The sequence below is a fragment of the Camelus dromedarius genome, chromosome 5 (genome assembly GCF_036321535.1).
Source record: "Camelus dromedarius isolate mCamDro1 chromosome 5, mCamDro1.pat, whole genome shotgun sequence".
Lineage (NCBI taxonomy): Eukaryota > Metazoa > Chordata > Mammalia > Artiodactyla > Camelidae > Camelus > Camelus dromedarius.
Genome location: NC_087440.1, coordinates 13857242 through 13865589, shown reverse-complemented (window position 1 = coordinate 13865589; position 8348 = coordinate 13857242). Strand labels below are relative to the sequence as shown.

The 8348-nt window shown below is 46.8% G+C and overlaps 1 pseudogene; it reads right to left on the bottom strand.

Annotated features, from left to right (window-relative positions):
• Positions 1 to 5125: 5125 nt before the first annotated feature.
• LOC116153430 (proteasome assembly chaperone 3-like) lies at positions 5126 to 7609 on the bottom strand (annotated as a pseudogene).
• Between the last annotated feature and the right edge of the window lie 739 nt (positions 7610 to 8348).

Here is an 8348-nt window from a genome sequence, read left to right as displayed (position 1 = left end):
ATCTAGATTAAATGATATGCTGGCTCTGGCCAAGTCTGAGCCCCTGTTTCCTGGTAGGAACTCTTACCTTTGGTGATAGTGAGGGCCCAGGAACCGCTACCTTAGGCGACTGTGGGGGCCATGAAAACTCTCACTATAGGTGATTGTGGGCCCGGGACTCCCAAATTTAGGTGATTGTTGGGTGATGGGAATCCAGATGATCGTGGGGTCGGGTAACTCTACAAAGGTGACTGTAGGGGCCCAGGAAAGCCTAACGAGTCTAACTTCGGTGATTGGGTGCACAGGAAAACTTAGCTTAGGTGATTGTGGTCCCAGAAAAACTTACCTTAGGTGACTGTGGGGGCCCAGAAATCTCTGCCTTAGGTGATTATGGGGCTCTTGGGAACTGTACCTTAAATAATTGTTGGTGCTTAGGAAGATCTACCCTAGTTCATCGAGGGGGCCAATAATTCTATCTTAGTGATTGTAGGGGTCCAGAAATTTCTGCCTTAGGTCATTGTAGGAGCCCAGCTCTACCTGGATGGATGTGGGAGGCCATGAACTCTATTTTAGGTGACTGCAGGGGTGCAGGAAATTGTAGCTTAGGTGATTATGGGCCCAGGAAACTCTACCTAAGGGAATTGTGGGAGGCCCTGGAATCTCTGCCTTAGGTGGTTGTTGGGGTCTAGGAAATTCTACCTTAGGCAAGTGTAGGGGGACAGGAAACTAGCTTATGTGATTATGGGGTTCAGGAACTCTACCTTAGGTGATCGTGGAACCAGAATACTCAGCCTTAGGAGATTGTCAATGCCCAGCAATCTACCTTAGTTCATTGTGGGGGACAGGATACTAAACCTTAGTGATTTGGGGGCCCCAGGAAGTTGTACTTTAAATAATATTGACAACCCTGGAAACTCTAAGGTAATTTTGGGGCTCCAAAATCTGTACCTTAGGTGATTTGGGGAGCACAGGAAACTCTAACTTAGGGATTGTTGGGGGGGGCAGGAAACTATATCTATGTCCATTGTAGGGGCCAGGAAACTATATGCTAGTGATCTTGGCGCCCCAGGGAACTACCTTAGTTGATTTTGAGGGGTATAAGAAATTCTACCCAGGGAACACTACAGTAGGTGATCATGGCCCCAAACTCTACATTATGTGATTGTAGTAGGCCATAAATCTCTACTTTAGGTGATTGGGGGGTCTTGACTACTTCAGGTGATTGTGGGCACCCAGGAAACTCTGTCTTAGGTGATTATGTATCCAGGAAAACTCCATCTTAGGTGATTATAGGAGCAGGACGCTCTACTCTAGTTCACTGTGGGGGCCCTGAAACTCTACCAGTGATTTTGGTGCCCCAGGCAACTTTACCTTAGATGATTTAGGAGGCCCAGAAACCTCTAGAACCAGAACTTATGTGCTTACTGGGGGCCCATGATATCCTATGTTAGGTGATTATGGGGGGTGGCAGGTACTCTACCTTGGGTGATTGTGGGGGGTGGCTAGGAACTCTGAGGTGATTTGGGGGGCCCAAGCAAAACTACCTTAGATGACGTAGTTGTAGAAAACTCTGCCATAGGAATTGTGGGGTGCCACGACACTCTAGCTTAGCTGGTCATGGGGGCTCAGAAAACTCTAGCTTCAGTGACTGTGGGACCCTGGAATTCTAGCTTAGATGATTGTGGGAGGTCCGGGAGACTCCAGCTTGGGTGACTGAGTACTCTGCCTGGAAAGTCTACCTTAAGTGATTGTGGGGAAAGGATATCTACCTTAGTTGATTTTCGGCCCAGGAAAATCTATGTAAGGCAATCGTGAGGGGCCAGGAATATCTGCCTTAGGTGGTTTTGGTCTCAGGAAACTATACCTTCAGTGGTTGTGGGGGCAAAGGTAATTGTACCTTATGTGATTGTGACTGTAGACTCTCACAGTCACCATAAGTGACTGTGAGAGTCCAGAAATCACTACCTTAGGTAATTGTGGGAACCCAAACCCTATTACTTTAGGTGATGGTGGGGCTCCAGGAGACTGTACCTTAGGTGAGTGCTGTCCAAGCAAACTATGCCATAATTGATTGTGGGGTCCCAGGAAACTCTGTAGTAGGTGATTTCAGGGGACTAGAAAAATCTAACAAGTGATTTGGTGGCCCAGGAACTCACTTGGTTGGGGAGGGGGTGGCAGGAAACTCGAGGTGATTGTGGGTGCTCAGGAAAACCGACCTTAGTTCATTGTAGGGGCCAGAAATTCTAAGTGGTTGTAGGGGTCCAGGAAAGTCAGCCTTGGGTTATTGTGAGGACCCAGAAAACTCTAAAGTAGGTGACTGTGAACCTAGGAGTCTCTAACTGAAGTGACTGTAGGGGCAGGAATCTCTGCCTGGGTGATTCTGTGGGCCTAGGAAACTCCACCTCTGGTGATTGTGGGCCTAGGGAGGTCTGCCTTCAGTGACTGTCGTGGCAAAGGAATGGTACTTTAGGTGCCTGTGGGAATTCTGGAAAGTCTACTGTGATTGTGATGGCCCAGGAACTACTACCATAAGTGACGTGGGGGCACAGGAATCTCTACCCTACATGATGTGAGGGCCAAAAACATTTAAGTGATGGTGAGGGGGCCCAGGAGCTGCACCTTTTGGTCTTGATGGGGCCAGGATACTCTTTATTAGGGTGACTGGTGACTGTAGGGCCCAGGAACCTCTAGTGCTGGTGGTGGTGGGGCACAGAGGATTTACCTTAGTTGACTGGGGGGGCCAAGTAAAGTCTAACTTAGGTGATTGTAGGGCAAGAAGACTCTACCTTGGGTGATTGTTGGTGCCCAAGAAACTACCTTATGTGAGTGCAAAGGGTCAGGAAATTCTGTTAAGTGATTGTGGGGGACCAGGAAATTCTCCCTTACACAATTCTGTGGGACCTAAAATTATTACTTTAGGTAATGGTGGCTTCAGGAAAATCTAGCTATGGTGATTTGGGGAGCCCAGAAAAATTCTACCTAGGTGATTTGGGGGCCCAGGAATTCTATATAAGTGATTGTGGGGGGCCTAGTAAAATCTACCTTAGGGCATTGTGGGGCCCTGCAAACTCTACCTTAAGTGATTTGGGGGTGGCTGAGGAAATTCTGTGTAAGTGACTGTAAGGGACCAGGAAAATCTAGCTAAGTTGATGGTGGGCCCAGGGCCCTCCAACTTAGGTGACTATGAGGACCCAGAAAACTCTAGCTTAGGTGTTGTGGGCCCCAGAAACTCTATGGTAGGTGAGTGAGGCCTAAACTCTACCTATGGTGATGGGGAGTTTCAGGAAGCCCTACTGTAGGGGTTTGTGTGGCCCCAAGGAACTCTGTGTTAGGTAATATTGGGCCCCCATGATTAAGGTACAGTTTCTTGGGCACCCACAATCACATAAGTTCTTGTTAGCTGGGCCCCCACAATCACCTAAGATTTATTTCCAGGGCCTTCAAAATTCCTTAAGTTAGAGATCTGAGTCTTGAAAAATCACCTGACAGAGTTTCCTGGCCCCTCACAAACACATACTAGCTTCCTGGGCTCTGACAATAACCTAAGGTATTATTTCCTGGATCCCCACCATCACTTAAGGTAGTGTTTCTGACCCGCAAAATCTCCTGGAACCTAGAAACCTCTACCTTAGGTGAAAGTTGGGGCCCAGGAAACTTCAAGCTCAGGTGATTACGGGGGTCAGGGAATTCTAGCTTAAGTGATTGTACGTGCCCAAGAAACTATGCCTTAGATGTTTTTAGGGGCCCAGGAAACTACCTTAGGTGATTGTGAGGCCAGGAAACTCTAAGTGATTGTGGAGCCCCAGAAACTCTGCCTTAGGTAAATTGTGAAGGACAAGGAACACTTACCTTAGTTGACTGTGAAATCCCAGGAAACTCTAACTTGGTTGATTGTGGGACAGGGAACCTCTACATTAGGTGATTGCAGGTGTCTAGGAAAACTCGACTGTAGGTGATGGTAAGACCCAAGAAACTTGATCTTACTTGACTGTGGGAGCCCAGATTACTTGACCTTAGATAATTTGGGGCCAGAGTATTCTACCTTAGATGACTATAGGGGCCCCGGAAAGTCTACATTAGGTGTTTGTAGGGGCCTATGCGTATTGATCTTAGGTGATTGTGGGAGGCCAGGATGTCTACCTTAGTTAATTCTGAAGGGGCCAGGAAAATCTACCATGAGTGATCATGGGGGCCCAGGAATCTCTCCCTTATTTGATGGTGGGGTATAGGAATTTTGACCTTAGGTAATCACCTCATCTTGAAGTGATGGTGGGAGACAAGATAATCTACCATAGCTGATTGTGGAGGGCCAGGATTGCCTACTTATTTGACTCTGACACCCAGGAAACCCTGCCTTAGGTGATCGGGGGAGCTTAGGGAACTCCACCTTAGTAGATTGTAAGGGCCTATGAATATCAAACTTAGGTGATTGCTGGGGGCCAGCATGCTCTAACTTAATTGATTGGATTGTGGAGGGGCTAGGAAATTGTACCCTAGTGTTTGTGAGGATATAGGAAACACTACTTTAAGTGATTGTGGGGGCCTAGGAACTCTACTTTATGTGGTTGTGGGGGGGCCCATGAAATCAACTGGAAAATCTACTTTTTATGATTATGGGGACCCAGGAAACTATATATTAGGTGATTGTAAAGGCTTGGGAAATTCAACCATAGTGATTGTGGGACCCACAAAAACTCAGCCTTAGGTGACGGTGGGGGCTCAGTAAATTCTTCCTTGGTGATTGAAGGGTGCTGGAAATTCAAATTTAGGTGATTGTGGGGATTCAGGAATCTCTACTTAGGAGATTGTTGGTCAGAGAAACTCTACCTTGACTGTGGGGTCCCCAGAAACTGGAACTTAGGTGATTATAAGCCTGGGAAACTCAAACTTAGGAAACCATGGTGGCCCAAGGACCTTGACACTAGGAGATTGTGGAGGCCCAGAAAACTCCTTGGTGATTGAGGGGACCTGGAAATTCAACCTTTAGTGTTCGTACAGGTGCTGGAAACTCCACCTTAGGTGATTGTAGGGGAACCAGGTATCTTAGGTTATTGTGGGAAGACAGGAAACTCAACCTTAGTTGAGGGTGGGGCACCGGAAAATTCTGCCATAGGTGATACTGGGACACATGAATATATATATATTTTTTAATTAAAGTATAGTCAGTTTACACTGTTGGGTCTAGATCTGGTGTACAGATAATTTTTCAGTCATATATAAAAATATATTTGTTTCCATATTCTTTTACATTATAGGTTACATTAGATATTGAATATAGTTCCCTGTGCTACCGAGTATAAATGAATTTAACTATTTTATATATAGTAATTAGTATCTACTAAACTCAAAATTCCCAGTTTAAACCTTTCCATGCCATTCCCCTCCTGGTAACCTGGTATGTTTTCTGTGGCTGAGTTTGCTTCTGTTTTGTAAATAACTTCAACTGTCTTTCCTTTTTTGAGATTCCACCTGTAAGTGGTAACAGATGGTATTCTTCTTTCTCTTTCTGGCTAACTGAACTTAGAATGATGAACTCCAGGCCCATCCATGATGTTGCAAACAGCATTATTTTATTTTTATTACGGCTGAGTAGTATTCCATTGTAAAAATATCCATAATTTCTCAATCCAGACATCTGTTGATAACCATCTAAGTTGACTTAGCTTGGCTATTGTATATAATGTCGCTATGAACATTGGGGTGCATGTATCTTCTCAATTTAAACTGCTCTCTGGATATATACACAGGAGTGTGATTGCTGGAACATATGGTAAGTGCAGTTTTAGTTTTTTGAGGAATCTCCAGTGTTTTCCATAATGGCTGCACCAAACTACATTGTCACCAGCACTGTAGGAGGGTTCCCTTTTCTCCAGAATTTATTGTTTTTGGACTTCTTAATGATGGTCAGTCTGACTGGTGTGAGGTGATACCGGATTGTAGTTTTGATTTGCAGTTCTCTGATTATGAGCGATATGGAGCATTTCTTTCTGGGAGTATTGGCCATCTGCGTGTCGTCAGTGGGGAATTGCATGTTTAGGTCTTCTGCCCATTTTTGGACTGGGTTATTTGTTTATCGTTATTAGATGTGTGGGCTGGTTAGATACTGTGGAAATTAAGTCCATGTCAGCCTACTATTTTGCAAATATTTCCTCCCATTTTTGGTTTGCTTATGACTTCCTTTGCTGTGCCAAAGCTTGTAAGTTTAATTAAGTCCCAGTGTTTAATTTCTACAGCCTGAGGAGACTGGCCTAGGAGAAGTTTGCTAGGATTTATATCAGCTAATGTTCTACCTATGTGTTCTTCTAAGACGTTTATAGTGTCTGGTCTTCTGTCTTTAATCCATTTGCAGTAAACTTTTACGTATGGTGTGAGGGAGTATTCTAAGAGCACTGAGTTACCTGCAGCTGTCCAGAGTTCTCAACAGCATTTGTTGAGGAGACCGTCTTTGCTCCCTTGTGTGTATATATATATATATATTTTGGGATATGCACTTATTTTTAATGAAAAAATTATTTTTCTCCAACAATTGATTTGCACATGGAGGTCCATGACTCATGGTCAATTCTCAAATACAGGCAACTGTTTGGACCTGCGGAGAATCGTTCACAACCCCCCAGGACATATCCAGGGCCTCCTCCCTCCAAGAATGACATGAGCAACCAAAGTCTGCATATTTCTTTCAGCTTCCAGGGTTAAAGCCCAAGAAAGCGCCTCCTTCTTACTGAAGGAGGGTCTTCACATCCTCGGGAGGGGCGTCTCCACTTGGCCCTACAGGGCAGCAGGTGTGGCTACTCCAGGTCACCACACCTGGCACGTCTGGATCACCTGCAAGGCCCTCACCTCCTCCATGCTCTTGTCCTTCTCCACCATGGCTAGGAGGGACTGCTCTGTTTCCAGCTGCTTGAGACACGAACGCCACCAGGTTCTTGGCAAAGACGTGGATGAGAGGCTCATCTGGCCCGAGGAGGACTTCAGTGGTGAGCACGGGCTTGCTGATGTCACCGGTCACATTGCTGGGTTCCAGGGAGACCAGGGTCCCCATTTTCCCGAACTGGATCACCACCACCAGGATGTGGCTGCTGAAGGCTGTGCAGACCACCTGGGTTAGGACACCACTTGAGTCTTCTGTTTTGATAACACCAAGGGTTTGCCTTTCATGGCTGGGTCTGTTCAATGGTAACTTTAGTTTATGTTTAAAAGGAAGGGGGGGGGAGGAGTAAATCAGTCAATTTCAGATAGGACTTGGCCCTCCAGAATATGTACCACTTGGGATTAAAACAGAGTAAGAGGTGGGGGGCGTACAGCTCAGTGGTGTAGAGCGGATGCTTAGGTCCTGGGTTTAATCACCAGCACTTACACTTTAAAAAAAATATAGGCGCATTCAAAAACCCGTCTCTGGTTATCCACACAGGTTTCACTCGCCTGGCTTCGCTGACTAGACACACACGTATACCCAGGCCAGGCAAAGGCGGGATGTCAAACACGCTTTTGTCTCTAGAGGTAGGTTGGGGCCCTCGCTGTTTGCACCGCGGGGCCCCCACACCGTCCTGCGGGCTCCCAGTTGAGTCACGGGCGGGGAAGGAAGCGCCGCAGGTGCAGAAGCAGGACCCGGGCCAGTGGCCGCTGCGCCCCCGCCGCCCCTCCGGTCCGCCCGCTGAGGTTTCATTTTCCCTGTCTGGGGACAACACCGGTCCCGCAGGAGCAGCAGCACCCCCACCACGGCGCGGGGCAGAGGGCGGCCGGCGCTGCACGGGGCCCGCGGGGACGCCCCCCCCCCCTCCACGGCACCGACCACGCCGCCCGCCTCTCGCGTTCACCGCCCCGCGCCGCGCCCGGGAGTCGCTCCGTTGTATATTCTTGCCTCCTCTGGGAAAGATCAATTGACTCAAAGTCTGTGGGTTTATTTGTGGGCCCTGGGTTCGGTTCTGTTAATCTATATGTCTGTTTTTGTACCAATCCCATGCCGTTTTTTATTCTGTGTATTTCTTCTGAGGAAGTATAATCAGTGACGATGTGCCAATTTCTGGTGTAGAGCGTGGTGGCCCAGTCATACATAAATTCATTTTCATATTTTTGTTCTTCAAAGGTTATTATAAGTTCTTGATTATAGTTGACTGTGCTTTACAGGAGAAATTGGTGCTTTCTGTTTTTCTACACCGTGGTTAATCTGCTCAACTTAAACCCTCAAATGTATCCCTTTTCACCCCCTTCCCCCTGGTAACCACAATATTGTTTACTGTCTCTGCGTGTTGGTCTTGTAGACGAGTTCATGAGCGCCCTCTTTTTCTTGCTGACTGTTTTCTTTTCTCTTGTTTGGATTCCAGATGTGTGTGCTATCGTTTGGTAGTCTCCTTTCTGTCTCTGGCTTA